The following is a 9,613-nucleotide window of genomic DNA, read 5'->3' on the forward strand; positions in this document are numbered from 1 at the left end:
CTGATGTTTCTGTCAGGTGGTTTTAAAGATTCCTCAGGATGAAAAGGGTTGTTTGGTAGTGCACAGTTGAGCAGCAGTAATGAAAATGCATCATGTGGGAATTGGGAAAGTTTTTGCCTCTTCTTTTATTACAAGTAATCAGCACTGCACGTATAAGACCAAAGAGGTAGTACTGATGGTTGAGAAACACACAGATAACAGAATAAATGGGGGGGTTGTTGTGGGGTTTGTTCTTTTTTTTCTTCTTTTCTGCATAGCAATTTCAGGGCTTCGGTAAGGTATTATTTTCTTTTTTTCTTTCTTTCTTTGATTTTCTTTGGAGTCCCTCTGATGACACCACGAATATTGGAATGAAGAACTTCTTAGAGCTGATTGGAAATGGCATTGCAAAGCTGAAACTTAACTGGAGGAAATATATCTCGTGAAGAAGAAAATATAATGCACCGTAAGGATCTGACTTCTGGTGAAAAATTCAAGCCTAGAGAAAACTTGTCCACTTTGTTAGGAAGAATGGGTTGGACAATTTTCTTCAATTCCAAAGGATGTCTGAATGCCATGCTGAGCTTAATCTCTGCAGCATGCTCTGTGCTTCTCATCTCTTCCTGATGCACTGCATGGTAAGGCCTTTTTCCTTCCTTTTAATAATAATCGTATTTCTGTTACAGTGAGAGGTAAAAATAATAGCAATTATCAAATGAAATTTGAAGAAATGTAGAAAGCTAACAAAAGAATATTTTTTGTATGGTTGTTTCCAGGAGCAAGTGTCCTGATTACTGCAGCAGCTTTGTAAGATCATTTCTGCCTTTCTCCCTTGCTTTGTGACAGCGTATGTGCGTGTGTGTGTTTGTGCACACCTGTGCTGTCATTTGCACTTGGACTGGAACATCAATAGCTGTATTGTACATATTTCCATGCTAAAGAGGATGCTTAAGAATTTGCTTTGACACTTCTCTCTTTTTTCCCCCCTCCCTCCATTCCCCTCCTCCTGCCTCTTTCTCTTGCTCTGTCTGTCTCTCTGGGGTCACGGTGCTATACCTTCCCTGCACCTCAGTTGTGCACCAACCACTAGAAGGCAAAATACAAGGTAAAAGAAATCCTGTATACAGGATTTGGAAATCAGAGTAGTTCTGAATAAGTATTATCTGAGTGAATAAAAGCTACAGAAGGGTTTTGAATGCAAAAATCTGCAAATACAAAAGGTTTACCTGATTTTTATTCCCATGGGAAACAAATATCAAATGCAGACTTGGATGCTGTGTTTTAGATACAGTGGGAGGCAGGGCGTTTTACGCACATCAGAAAGCCAAAAAATGACCACTGTGAATTATGGCAATGTTCTCTTGGTGACCCAAGTCATAAAATAAGCAAACCCAGTACGAGATGTTCTCGTATCAAGTAATTTTTGTCATGTATTAGCAGGGTGTTGAGAATTATTATAAATGGCTTCAGTGGATGTTGCGAGGTATTTTTCATTAGCAGCTGTAATGTGCTTTCATCTTCCTGGATGAAAGGTGCTGGAGGAGTGCAAGGTGATGTTATTAACTAACTACATGACTTACATGACTTAAAAGTTAGGGTCTTTATCAGGAGATTGCCAGGCAGATCAGGAATTATATAGTGAGTGTACTGAGCTGGAAGAACAAGTTCGTTTTCCAGAAAGACTGGTTTACTCAGATCAGTGTTTCAGAAATTAGGGTAGAACTAAATGATGAAAGAGTGGTGATGTAAAATATGTATTTTTTCTCATGCATTCTGGCTGATTGCCGAGTTTGGAAGAGGGAAAGTTGAGTGCCTCTTGAGAAGCAAACTGTGTTAAGGGTCTCTCTCTACTCTGAGAGTAATCCTTCGCAAATCCCACTGCTTTTGATGGAGTTAGAAGCAGACCAGGAGGGGGTTTGCATGGCAGTTGTCATGGGTTGTCCATGGGTGTAGAGTTGACAGGTTCCTCGTAGCAGGTTTTGAAGGTGAGAGGGATGCAAAGAGCCAAAGCAAAAAGGCTAGGCCCGACACACTAAGACTTATGAACAAGAATCAGAGCTTAAATCCTATGTAAAAGATGAAATGTTGTGGTAGTTCCCAATATATCCCCTCCTTGTATGACGATGGACTCTGTAAGACAGACAGTTTTTAGAGAGAGAATGGTAATGTAGCTTTTTCACATCACTGCAGCAGGAGGAAACAGAGATGATACAAACACATTTCTGTAGTGAGACAAGTTTTCAATTATATTTTCAGTCTTGATTTTAGGAGTAAGTATGTTTGAACATATGCATGCATATGTTCAAAATATGCAAACATGTGCATTGAGGTAGATTTTTTGGTGTATTTTACCATCTAAAACGTGTGACTAGTATGAGAGCCAATAAGGAAAACTGGGGAAGGACAACACAACCCATAAATGTCATCTTCCAGTCTTCACTGCTGAAGAATTGTGGAATTAATCCCCTCAGCTCTTGATGCGGGCAAGGACTGCATCCTAAATTCAAGTTTCTCATTGCAAATCTCTCCTCCCATCAGCAGTTCTATTTCAATCAATGGGACAACTCGTATGAGTAAGAACTACTCATGTGAATAAATTATGAAAGGTTTTATAAGACTGGGCTCTTTGATTGCCATGGCAACAGATTTATTAGGCTTCGGGCATAATTTCTATTTCCCTGCTAAACAAAATCATTTTTCCTTTTACCCACGTGAATCCTTTTGCCTTGTAATTAGGACAAGAAAAATAGGTTAATTACATTCTTAAAGATCATGCAACTGTACAGATACATTGTTAGTGAAGAATTACCAGAGTATGTAGAAGTTTACTTTTATTGGTGGTCTCCAAATCTGAAAGAAGTGTGTTCTTTTTGGAATCATTCATTGCCTCATTTATTTCAGTGGCAGTATTAACATTGCTACTAGGTATTGTAGATTATTCTGGTAACTCATAAAAAAAAAGGAACTAATTCCTTTAAAATATCACTTATCTTATAAAAGTACTCACTATTATTAGCTCCAAGGATACTTACCAAGCTTTCTACTACATCAAATTTGTTTATTTTTAGTACATTATTTTTATCTCTTTAGTTGGTTCAGGAACTTTTTTATATTTATGATACAGAAACACAATATGAGGACATAATTACAGTAAAACTCCTACAGAATAGAGATATATATTGAAATAGGAAGCATAAAAGCATCTGGATTTTCTTTCTCTGTGCAAATTTGCATGTTTATAAATGTCTCTATTATTAGGATATGTATTGCATAAAAGGTTATATTTCCTCCATTTTAATTTATAAAGAACAATCGTTTTCAGATTACAGTGCATAGGGAAATTTTTTTGTGCTAGATTATGCATTATGGAGGAAAGAAAAAATATTAGAAAAGCAAGCATAGCAACCTCTAAAATGATCCTGTACACTAATGCAGCTAGAGCTTTGTTTATTTGTTTTATCCCTATAATAGCAACACATACATAGCAAGAACAGTGGACTATTTTCCAAAGAGTATGTGATTTTGAGAGAGAAGGTTTTGCACAATGCAGGATTCTAGTCGTCTTTAGCAGACATTTCTGTCAGTGATTTACTGTGACTTAGGACGCTTTCTTTAGTGACATTTTTAATTGTTTACTTTTAATGTTTGCACAACAGCCATATTTGGCTTTCTCGGTCAGTTCTAAAGCAAGTAAAATTAGTAATTTCCTTTTCTTTTAAGACAGTATTCAATAAAGGTCTGGTGCCGAAAACACATGTATTTAATTTCAGTCCATTGAACTGTTTCTTTAAATAAACTATGTGAATTAGAGCTCGAGCCATCTTCATTATCAGAGAAAACATATTGAACAGTGGAAATACTTTCCGTACTTGCAGCAACTAATTCTATTCAAGGAAAATGTACTTTAATAATACAACACACAAGCAGTTCCTCTCCTTGGAATGCCTTGAGCTGTCTTGATTCAGCAGCAAAAACCTGATTTTTGAAAGGCACGCAAAAACCACCAAAACAAAACCAAATGAGTCTTAAAGTTTTGTTGTTTAAACATAAATAGCCGCACAAAGAATATTTATCTGACAAGAAATTTCAGCAGATCAGCATCTGTGTTTTTCATAAACCAGAATAAAAAACTGAAAAGGTGTAGGGTTTTTTAAAAAGGAAAAGATCTAAAAATCCCTATGTACAGAAATACTGATTTCGAAATGATACAACATTTTATGTTAGCATTTTTAATCAGATTTTCATTTGTTACAAGAAATTGTACTGATAGCTGTTTATCTGTTTTTCTCAGTGAAAATTTGCAAAACTTTTTTTTTTTTTTAAAGGTAATGTTTTGTTGTATTTTTTTTTAACTAGATCTGTTATAGCTGTCCCAATACTTATTTGCTCTCCCAGGTCAGTTCTTTAATTAGAAACTCTCTGAAGGGCCATTTTGATCAGTATATATTGTATAGCCCCATATTACTGACACTGAACAACGGTTCTTACCAGGTCCATGGTAGACATAAGCTCTGATTGAGATTCCCTACTTTAATTCTGCTTGTGTCTTCAACAAAATGCAGGCCTCCATTTTGCTGAGAGTTTAAAGATACCAGAAGAGGTAGTTTCTACTACAAAAACCCTCAAGAGGCCTTCAAAAGGCATGCAGGCAAGAAGTAGAATTAATCGAGTATTAATATCCTTATTAAATAGATAAGGAACTGAGGAACAAAGAAAATGCCCAAAGCTATACTGGCAAGGGAAGAGTTCGGATTTGAACCCAAATGTCCTTATTCTCAGTTCATCACTGTCCCTGCAAGGTTGCTCTTCATTTTGTTCATTTTTTTGCTTAATGACTTGCATTTGGACTTTTAAGTTAATATTAGTTGAAGTATCAAATGTGAAAGGGAATTATTGAAGCGTACTTCCTTTCCAGTCTGACACAGTTGTCCTAAAAATTCTCTCTTTTCTCCTGAGCCATTCTGTTTGAATGTAACCAGTAATTATGTAATTGCTTTACTACACAGCAGAAGTATATCCTAGATTAAACAGAAAATTACTGAATAGAAATATCCTAGACATGCCGTAGAGGTTTTGAGGGACATACATGTGTATCTGTTTTTGCTGACAGTGTTTAGGGATAGTGGTGGGGGTATGTAATGGTGTTATGGTTTCTTGGTAAATTAATCAAATTTCATCACAAACACAGTTAAAGCATAAAAAGACTGATGACTTGCTGTCTAGAATTCACACAGGTCATTATGAATCCAGCACTTGTGGACAAAAAGATGACACAGAGAATATGGTACCTTACAGTGATTCTTATTAACCCCGATATGCCTCCTCTGTCTAACGTAACCTTTCAGCTTTTTATCCTCTTTATGAAAAAAGGAAAGGCAGTTTGTATAAAAAGGATTTAGCTGCTAAAATTACGTCTGAAGTTGGGGGAAAAAACTGCCTTTGCGTCTTAATACAAACCTAGCAAAATTGTGTACGTTTGAAAATTTTGTTGAGAAGGAAGAAAAGGTTTTCCAAATGTCCCACAGTTTTGGAATGAGTTCTGCATCAGAATATCCCATAAGCTTATGGGGTATGCCTGGCTTATTTATACAGCTCCAGGTGTGACACACCTCTGGATGTTGACAGGTACCATACTTACTCAATGACATATTAATGTAGAAAAGTCAGATTAAAAGCAGTAATTCCACTGGAAACCTCACCTCATTTGTGATTTTTTATTCCTGAGAAATGTTAAGATAATTTAAAATGCATCCTACTGCATCAAGTACACTGTTTTGCTTTTCCTGACATGAACTTTTTACTGGTTTACAATGGAAAAGGGTTAGAAAGGAATACCTTAGTCAATACATAATCCATTACAGTAAGCAATTACATAACTTGCTTCAAAATGCTGTTCTCCAGTGCACAGAGCTCAGGGCACCTGCACTCTATTTTCATCAGCAGCGATGGTGCACAGGGTTGTCCCCAGCCTACCTTAGCCCTTTATCCTAAACTAGACCCAATATTACCTGTAAATATAATGAAAGAGGTTCTGAAAGGCTTTACCAGTTTAACTGGCAACACTTTCATGGAACCTTGGATATTAGAGTACATAAAAGTATTTGAGTTCAGACACATGCTGGTGTTTAAGAACTTAACATATCATACAGCTCCTAGTTGTTTTTGAAAGCAGAGGGGCTAAGGGATCCAAATACCTTTGAGAAACTGAGCATGGGATTTATAATTTTTTTATATTTTCTACAACATTAATAGATAAGGAAAACAAATCTAATGATTATAGTAGGATAATCATTACACTTTGAGAGGTAAAGCGGTTTTTAGTAGACTGAGAACCACTGAAGTCCATGGACATAAAGAATTTCATTCATAGTAAAAGCCTCAGAAAGAAAAGACCTGGAGAAAAGCTGGTAAGCCAAAGAGATCAGTAAGCTGTGATAAAAATGATATTTCAAGAAGGTTAAAGGGCATCTAGTACAGCTTTTTAGGAGAAAACAGAGTGGAGGAATGCCTGTTCCAGTTTTCAACCAAGCTAAACAGAAGAGAGTGCTATGAGTAGAAAACAATGTGGTGCCTTAATATTTTATTGCCTATCCAATAAGGATATTAACGCAGTGCGTATTCTTCACTTCTGACTTCTGAAAATTTGGGACTTATTTTATGCATATGTCTTTAGATATTGAAAAACAACACTTGCTCCTCCATGTGAAACTCTGGTATATTTGATGAGAAAAATTAGGACTTGACTTTGACACATCCTAAAACCTAACAACGCTGTCTGTAAAGTGAGATATTACTGAACTGTAAGAGTACCAGAAACTTTCCTTTAAGGAGGACAAGTGTGATGCTTGAAAACAAAACCATTTAACTTTTTGGAGGGGAAAGCAAATGGCGAGAATGCTCATTAAGAGTTGTGACCTGTGTGGTGTTGGAATTTCTTTTTTACTTTGTGCTTAAACCAAAAACTGGTTGAAAGGTTTTTGCTTGGGTATTCACAGCAAATGTAACTTTTCACTGAATATAGAAGCAGTACAAAATACTTAGCAGGTCAATGTAGGATTTCGAAAGGGTTTTTAAAGCATTCTTGAAAGTGGCTTGTAATGGATGAGCACAGTGGTCCCTAAGATAGGATTATTTCTGTTCTGCTGAACATTGTACTTGTTCTCTATCTGTATCAGTCAAAGCTAGAAAACAACGGAGGAAGCATCCATTTCACTGATGTCATATCCATTTGTTATGGGTTCCTGTGATGTTGTTCCATAGCAAATGTTTTGTGTTGCATCAAAGTGCTCTGGAGCTTGACAGATAGATGCATTCTCAAAACACTTCTATGAAAATGTGTGACAAGTGTGCTTAGAGTGTTTCAATGTGTCATGTCACTGGGAACATCCCGAGTGTGCAAATAATGTACCTTGTAATATGGTTTTAATATCACTAGCACATCAGAGCTGATTGAGGAACGGTTGGTCTGTTACTTTTCCTCCTTATTGTTATACTTCAAAATCTGTATCTCATGTACTTACTAATGGAATTGTAAGGGATCACTGGTATCTTTGGGTCTAGTTGCTTTCCCCACCCTGAAAACCACGCAATGGATGTTTAATGCAGAAGGGCCCACAGAGCATCTGCTCCATCTGTTCATGCTCACCACAACAAAACCCCAGTCCTCCTCACTTAACTTTAGTAAGCTAGTAAAAAACCCACAAGTCACATCTGCACTATTTTGCAAGAAAAGATAGATCAAAAGCATCGCTAAAGCCTTATATTCCTTTGAAAAACAGAAAGTAGACCATACCTAATGTTAAAGAGAGAATTCTACAATAGTTTTGCTGAATCTGTCTCTGAATTTGTTTGTTCTGTCTCATCTGGCTTTCAGTAGATTTATGAGTACACAAAGAGGAGCACTAAATGGGTATCACAGGATTTTGACATCAAAAACACTAGTCCTTCCTACCTCACAACCTGTTCCTACCCAGCCCTTCTCTGGAGCCTCACATGGAGGTGCAGCCTCTCACTGCAAAAGTTAAGTTGTGCATGAAGAGAGAAACAACCGTTCTGGTAGCCTGCAGGTTATGCGTGGGAGCAGTGCAGTGTATCACGCAAACAGACAGGATCAATAGGCAATTTCCTTCATAAAAGAGAAGACACCTTCCCGACATCACAGTTTTTTAGGGATAAATCCCAAACACTCTACCAAGTGATAACTATATATCCTAAGAATCCGGTGGCATGTCCTCCTTGCCCACATATCTGTAGCAGATGCATTTTCAGACACATCTTTTCTTGACCCGTTTAGTGTTTTTGCAGGTTCACATGCACACACATCGCTAACCCCCGTGACAGTGCATCTGAGTACATCTGTCCACTGCAAGCGTGTATGAACTGAGTCACTCACCCCTTCGGTGTGTACATGTATGCCCCTCTTGCAAAGAGACACAGCTGTGGGATCACTCCCTGTCCTTCTCCAGGGACCTGATGTGCCAATCCCTTTTGGTTTATGAACAAGTCCTCAGCCCTCAGTGATACTGCTAAGGACAGAACCCTCAGCTGCATAAATGATTTGTGTGTGCACAAATGATGCCTCCCAGGTAACTAAATAAAACAGCCAGCATGGCTTCATGGGCTACACCCATGTCCCATGTTGTCTCTTGTTCCATGGGCTCTCTCAGTATGATCTTGTGAGCCATATCCCTCACAGACCCTCCCTGCTCCTCAACACAGAGCCCAGATCTTGTGCACAGTATTCAACTTTTATCCATGTGCTTTTAGAAGCAGATCCCACTGAAATGAGCTGAGATGCTTTGGACAGCTGTCTGGGTAAGAAAATTGCAAGCAGGTAGAACTTTTCCACTTCAGCTGCTCGGTTTGCTTTACACTTTGGGTGTGAAATGCAGTGCTTTGCACATGAATGCATCTGTGTCCTCTATGCTGGGGTGAAAGCTACCATCCTACTTGGGGTTGTCACATCTGGAGCCAGGAAATCAGCACTTAAGAAAGTCCTCATAGACCCAGTTCCCCACAGATACAAGTGGCTGCACCTGCCAAAGTGGCTATCTGCTTCACATTTCTTTTTCTCCTGGTCTGGAGGTATGAAGGTATCCCCTTCTCTGCTTTTATAAGACACAAAGATGCTGGGTTCTCCTGGAAATCAGGTTACAACCACTGTGTGAGTCAGCTTCCAAATCTGTTTGTCAGGGATACTGAACCTTGCTTGTGCGTCCCAAGGTGAGGATTAATCTGTTAACATTTGTAAAAAGCTATGTAAATGATTTGTATCATGCTGACAGGTCAAGTACTGCATTGCTCACTGGCTACTCCTTCTGACGGTTTAAGATACATGCCAAACATTGTCTGCACTTGCAGACAGTGTTTGCTGATGTATCTTGACTGACTTAACACTCTCAGGATTTGGACCTTTTCCTTTTAGCTTACTGATAGGGTTATACAGCACAAATACTCAAGGCTGCTGATTTTTCATATAACCTAGAATACCCTAAATACATCAATTTATGCTTGTGCAGGACAGCGAACTTAAAGGAAATGCTTTGGATCTGTTACAGCACGTGTGCAACTCAGGTCCTGAAGGACACATGGATAGCAATGAGGCTGAGCAGAGCTCACTGCTCTGCTTGGCTGT

At 38.2% G+C, this 9,613-nt stretch overlaps 1 long non-coding RNA gene across 1 annotated transcript in view; it reads left to right on the forward strand.

Moving 5' to 3' along the window:
- Positions 1-318: 318 nt before the first annotated feature.
- LOC104495258 overlaps positions 319-9,613 on the forward strand; it is a 28,564-nt gene continuing 19,269 nt past the window's right edge. The window contains exon 1 of the long non-coding RNA XR_727808.1: positions 319-617. This is a non-coding gene — a long non-coding RNA (uncharacterized LOC104495258). The remainder of the gene's footprint in view (positions 618-9,613) is intronic.

This window comes from Buceros rhinoceros, unplaced genomic scaffold (genome assembly GCF_000710305.1).
Source record: "Buceros rhinoceros silvestris isolate BGI_N320 unplaced genomic scaffold, ASM71030v1 scaffold9770, whole genome shotgun sequence".
NCBI classification, from domain to species: domain Eukaryota; kingdom Metazoa; phylum Chordata; class Aves; order Bucerotiformes; family Bucerotidae; genus Buceros; species Buceros rhinoceros.